Source organism: Dendrobates tinctorius, unplaced genomic scaffold (assembly GCF_039654945.1).
Source record: "Dendrobates tinctorius isolate UK_male_01 unplaced genomic scaffold, ASM3965494v1 ptg000083l, whole genome shotgun sequence".
In the NCBI taxonomy this organism is placed as follows: domain Eukaryota; kingdom Metazoa; phylum Chordata; class Amphibia; order Anura; family Dendrobatidae; genus Dendrobates; species Dendrobates tinctorius.
Genome location: NW_027361751.1, coordinates 35,582,810 through 35,588,809, shown reverse-complemented (window position 1 = coordinate 35,588,809; position 6,000 = coordinate 35,582,810).

Below are 6,000 nucleotides of genomic sequence, written 5' to 3'. Positions count from 1 at the left end.
CAGTTTTAGCAGGCAACAGTCCTTTATGCGCAGCTTTGTAGGACCTCAACGTACCCCACTGCTGCGGGAGGAACAAATTGAAGCCGTTGTCGGATGGATGGCAGCTAACGCATCGACTTCAATTACTTCCGCATCCTCTCAGGGTCAGAGCACCGAAGAGCAACCATCTGTCTCTTCACCACCTGCCAAAGTGCCCAGGCAGTCAGAGAGACATGGACAGGAGCCATCACAGTCTCTACTTCTGTTCTCGGAATCTGTTGGCTTGGAAAGAGGGGGCCAGCCAAGCAGCATTCCTGAATGTGAAGAAGAGGGAGTATGCAGTGATGCGCAACTTCTTTGTCCCTCTGAATCTGAAGAGGCGAGTGGGCCAGTGCCTATGGTCAGCACACCTCAGTACGCATCAGATGATGACGAGACTCAGTTGCCACTTTCTGGTGCGTACGGTGCTGGCGAGACAACCCCGGAGAAGCGATGATGAGGTCCTTGACCCATCATGGCGTGAGCAACAGGAAGGTGGTGGGAGCAGCTCGGAGGAAGAGATTCCCCTACCGGCCAAAACAGGAGGCAGAGGGAGGGGGAAGACTTGGTTGCCTGTACCCTCCACTTCGGCACCCGTTAGGAGCATTCCTCCTTCCAAAGGCAAACCGGGCGCTCACAAGAGTTGCAGTGCGTGGTCCTTTTTTGACACAGTTGCAGATGACATTTGCTTTGTCAAATGCAAGCTGTGTCATCAGAGAGTCAAAAGAGGGAGAAATGTCAGCAACCTCAATACCACAAATATGTGGAAACATGTGCGCACCAAGCACGAGTTGGAGTTGCAGAGACACCCTGAAGACGTAGGCCAACGTACAGCACCACCTACCACCTCTTCAGTTCGTGTTGGGCCCTCTTCCTCCAGCTCACACACTGCTGGTTCGGCTTCCTCACAGGATCGCCAAGGAAGAACCTCTGCCACTGTTGTCCGGAGACCCTGTCAGATTACACCCATAGCAGCACGTTCCCATCCATCACAGCCATCGGTAGCACAGGCATGGGATAAAAGGCGCCCTTACTCGGCAAACCATCCCCGAGCACAGTCTCTGAATGCTGGCATTGCCAAACTTCTGGCAGTTGAAATGCTGTCATTCAGGCTGGTGGACATTGACACCTTCCGGGACTTAATGGCATTGGCAGTCCCCCAATACAACGTGCCCAGCCGCTTTTATTTCAGCAGGCGAGCCGTCCCTGCCCTGCAGAAACATGTTGAGGGCAAAATAAAACATGCGCTACTAAACGCCGTTAGTAGCAAGGTCCACCTGACCACCGATGCGTGGACCAGTAACCATGGACAGGGACGATACCTTTCCCTCACTGCCCACTGGGTCAATGTTGTGGAGCCGGGTACGGATCTGGAGAGTGGCGCTGTACGTGTTCTTCCAACGCCACGGATTGCAGGACTCCAGTCTGTACACATAGACTCCTCCTCCTACTCAAGTTCCTCAGAAACAGCAGAGCAGGAGCCTGTTACGACCGATATGAGCACAGCCGTGGCCAAACGTCAACAGGCTGTACTCAAATTAATTTCTTTGGGGAATCGAAGCCACACAGCGCAGGAGCTCTGGAATGCTATCAAGCTGGAGAGCGATGTGTGGTTTGGGCCAGCGAATCTCCAGCCGGGCTTGGTAGTGTGTGACAATGGCCGAAATCTGGTGGCAGCTCTTGGCCTAGGCAACCTCACACACATCCCATGTCTGGCACATGTTCTTAACTTGGTCGTGCAGAGCTTTCTGAGGGACTATCCGGATCTTGCTGCACTGTTGCACAAGGTCCGCATAGAGTGCGCTCACTTGCGACGTTCCAGCACGGCAAGATCGCGCCTCGCTGCTCTGCAGCGACGATTTGGCCTTCCGGAACATCGCATCATATGTGACCTACCCACCCGGTGGAATTCAACGTTACATATGTTGGAGCGGTTGTGTGAGCAGCAGGCAGCAGTCATGGAGTACCAGCTGCATCAGGCGCAAACAAGTCGCACTGTGCGCCGTTCACACTTCAGCACCATTGAGTGGGCCTCTATGAAGGACATCTGCCTCGTTTTGCGTGCCTTCGATGAATCCACGCGGATGGCGAGTGCAGATGATGCACTAGTCAGCATGACTGTCCCCCTTATCTGCCTGCTTCAACAAACACTGCAAGCACTAAGGGATGAGGTTTCAGAAGAGGTGGAGGATGAGGAGTCCCAAATGCCATCTGCTTCTGGACAGTCTGCGCTACGTGTTTCCTCACAAAGGCCTAGGCAGGGGACACTTTGTGAGGAGGATGAGGAGGAGTCGATGGAGGAGGAAGACATCTCTCCAGAGGAGGGAGGTACACAAACCTCTACTCAGTATGTACAGCGAGGGTGGGGTGATGCAGAGCAGGCCGAGGTCACGCCTCAAACAGGGGACAGCGGTTCTTTGGCAGTTGGGAGTCTGCAGCACATGGTTGATTTCATGCTGCAGTGCCTGAGAAACGACCGCCGCATCGCCCACATTCTCGTCTCGGCTGATTATTGGGTGTACACCCTCCTAGATCCTCGCTACCGGGACAGCGTACAAAGGCTCATACCAACGTTGAACCGGGAGCGTAAAATGCGGGAGTACGAAGAGTCACTGGTGCAGTCCATAATGTTTTCCATTCCACCCGACAGCATTGTTGCTAGTGCTTTACAAAGCAGCTCTGTGCGTCGAGGCAGTGGAGGAAACTCTGCACAAAGAGGGAGCAGAGGCAGCGCCGCAGCACAAGGCAAGACCACTATGGCCCAAATGTGGCAAGGTTTTGTGTGTCCACCACAATTGTCTACACCATCAGCGACGCCTCGAGTCAGCAGGAGGCAACGCTTCCGTCAGATGGTGTCAGACTACATGTCTTGCCCTGTCGCTGTACTCCCAGATGGCTCTTCCCCCTTCAAGTTTTGGGTCTCTAAGCTGGATACATGGCCAGAGCTTAGCCAGTATGCATTGGAGGTGCTGGCTTGCCCTGCTGCCAGTGTATTATCGGAACGTGTCTTTAGTGCCGCAGGTGGTGTACTAACAGACCGTCGCACGCGACTATCTTCCGATAATGTTGACCGGCTGACTTTTCTGAAAATGAACAAGGCCTGGATCTCCAAAGACTTTGCCATTCCTCTTACAGACTAAATTAGTGGTTGGTAACTGTATCCAGGTCTGCTGGTGTGTTCATTTTTCTACCACCTGAACTATAATCCCTTTGCTTCAACACAGCCAGTTGTCGCTCAGATGTGTCGTCTGCACAGAGAAACACACTAGCTACTGTGTTAGTGGGGTTCAGTAATGCCAGCTGATCCCCTGCTGTGTGGACGGCAAAGTCACCAGCTCCATCAACATTCAAACCACTACTGATTTTTAACCATGCCCAACTTAGGTCTCTGGCTCCACTGTCTCTACTATTTCCCCTGACCTCCAACCCCGCCATCTACATCTCTGAAGTGGCGTCAGCACAATCTACACTTGTTCCTGTGTTCCTGTGGCTCAGTCCCATCAGTTTATCCCCTGATGTGTGTCCGGCAAGGTCTCCTGCTCTGTCCACATTCCCATAACCAGTAGTGGGAATGAGGACAGAGCTGGCGAACTTGCCGGACAAACATCAGGGGATCAACTGACGGGACTGAGCACCAGTAACACAGGAACAAGTGTAGATTGTGCTGACGCCACTTCAGAGATGTAGCTGGCGGGGTTGGAGGCCAGGGTAAATAGTAGAGACAGTGGAGCCAGAGGCCTAAGTGGAGCAAGTTAGAATCAGTAGTAGTCCACAACCTCCATAAAAACCGCTGTCCATTGGCCTCTGCATGCGGCATGCGTAATCCTGGGCTCCAACAGCGTCAGTTGGTGTTCAGAAGTGTCGTCTCCACAGAGCCAAACACATTCGTTAGAGTGTTAGTGGGGTTCAGCACTGCCAGCTGTTCCCCTGCTGTGGAGATGGCAAGTCTCCTGCTGCCTTCACCTGCCAAAATCCAGTAGGCCCCAGCCTGCTCCTCGCCTAATCCTGGGCTCCAACAGCGTCAGTTGGTGTTCAGAAGTGTCGTCTCCACAGAGCCAAACACATTCGTTAGAGTGTTAGTGGGGTTCAGCACTGCCAGCTGTTCCCCTGCTGTGGAGATGGCAAGTCTCCTGCTGCCTTCACCTGCCAAAATCCAGTAGGCCCCAGCCTGCTCCTCGCCTAATCCTGGGCTCCAACAGCGTCAGTTGGTGTTCAGAAGTGTCGTCTCCACAGAGCCAAACACCTTCGTTAGAGTGTTAGTGGGGTTCAGCACTGCCAGCTGTTCCCCTGCTGTGGAGATGGCAAGTCTCCTGCTGCCTTCACCTGCCAAAATCCAGTAGGCCCCAGCCTGCTCCTCGCCTAATCCTGGGCTCCAACAGCGTCAGTTGGTGTTCAGAAGTGTCGTCTCCACAGAGCCAAACACCTTCGTTAGAGTGTTAGTGGGGTTCAGCACTGCCAGCTGTTCCCCTGCTGTGGAGATGGAAAGTCTCCTGCTGCCTTCACCTGCCAAAATCCAGTAGGCCCCAGCCTGCTCCTCGCCTAATCCTGGGCTCCAACAGCGTCAGTTGGTGTTCAGAAGTGTCGTCTCCACAGAGCCAAACACCTTCGTTAGAGTGTTAGTGGGGTTCAGCACTGCCAGCTGTTCCCCTGCTGTGGAGATGGCAAGTCTCCTGCTGCCTTCACCTGCCAAAATCCAGTAGGCCCCAGCCTGCTCCTCGCCTAATCCTGGGCTCCAACAGCGTCAGTTGGTGTTCAGAAGTGTCGTCTCCACAGAGCCAAACACCTTCATTAGAGTGTTAGTGGGGTTCAGCACTGCCAGCTGTTCCCCTGCTGTGGAGATGGCAAGTCTCCTGCTGCCTTCACCTGCCAAAATCCAGTAGGCCACAGCCTGCTCCTCGCCTAATCCTGGGCTCCAACAGCGTCAGTTGGTGTTCAGAAGTGTCGTCTCCACAGAGCCAAACACCTTCGTTAGAGTGTTAGTGGGGTTCAGCACTGCCAGCTGTTCCCCTGCTGTGGAGATGGCAAGTCTCCTGCTGCCTTCACCTGCCAAAATCCAGTAGGCCCCAGCCTGCTCCTCGCCTAATCCTGGGCTCCAACAGCGTCAGTTGGTGTTCAGAAGTGTCGTCTCCACAGATCCAAACACCTTCGTTAGAGTGTTAGTGGGGTTCAGCACTGCCAGCTGTTCCCCTGCTGTGGAGATGGCAAGTCTCCTGCTGCCTTCACCTGCCAAAATCCAGTAGGCCCCAGCCTGCTCCTCGCCTAATCCTGGGCTCCAACAGCGTCAGTTGGAGTTCAGAAGTGTCGTCTCCACAGAGCCAAACACCTTCGTTAGAGTGTTAGTGGGGTTCAGCACTGCCAGCTGTTCCCCTGCTGTGGAGATGGCAAGTCTCCTGCTGCCTTCACCTGCCAAAATCCAGTAGGCCCCAGCCTGCTCCTCGCCTAATGCTGGGCTCCAACAGCGTCAGTTGGTGTTCAGAAGTGTCGTCTCCACAGAGCCAAACACCTTCGTTAGAGTGTTAGTGGGGTTCAGCACTGCCAGCTGTTCCCCTGCTGTGGAGATGGCAAGTCTCCTGCTGCCTTCACCTGCCAAAATCCAGTAGGCCACAGCCTGCTCCTCGCCTAATCCTGGGCTCCAACAGCGTCAGTTGGTGTTCAGAAGTGTCGTCTCCACAGAGCCAAACACCTTCGTTAGAGTGTTAGTGGGGTTCAGCACTGCCAGCTGTTCCCCTGCTGTGGAGATGGCAAGTCTCCTGCTGCCTTCACCTGCCAAAATCCAGTAGGCCACAGCCTGCTCCTCGCCTAATCCTGGGCTCCAACAGCGTCAGTTGGTGTTCAGAAGTGTCGTCTCCACAGAGCCAAACACCTTCGTTAGTGTGTTAGTGGGGTTCAGCACTGCCAGCTGTTCCCCTGCTGTGGAGATGGCAAGTCTCCTGCTGCCTTCACCTGCCAAAATCCAGTAGGCCCCAGCCTGCTCCTCGCCTA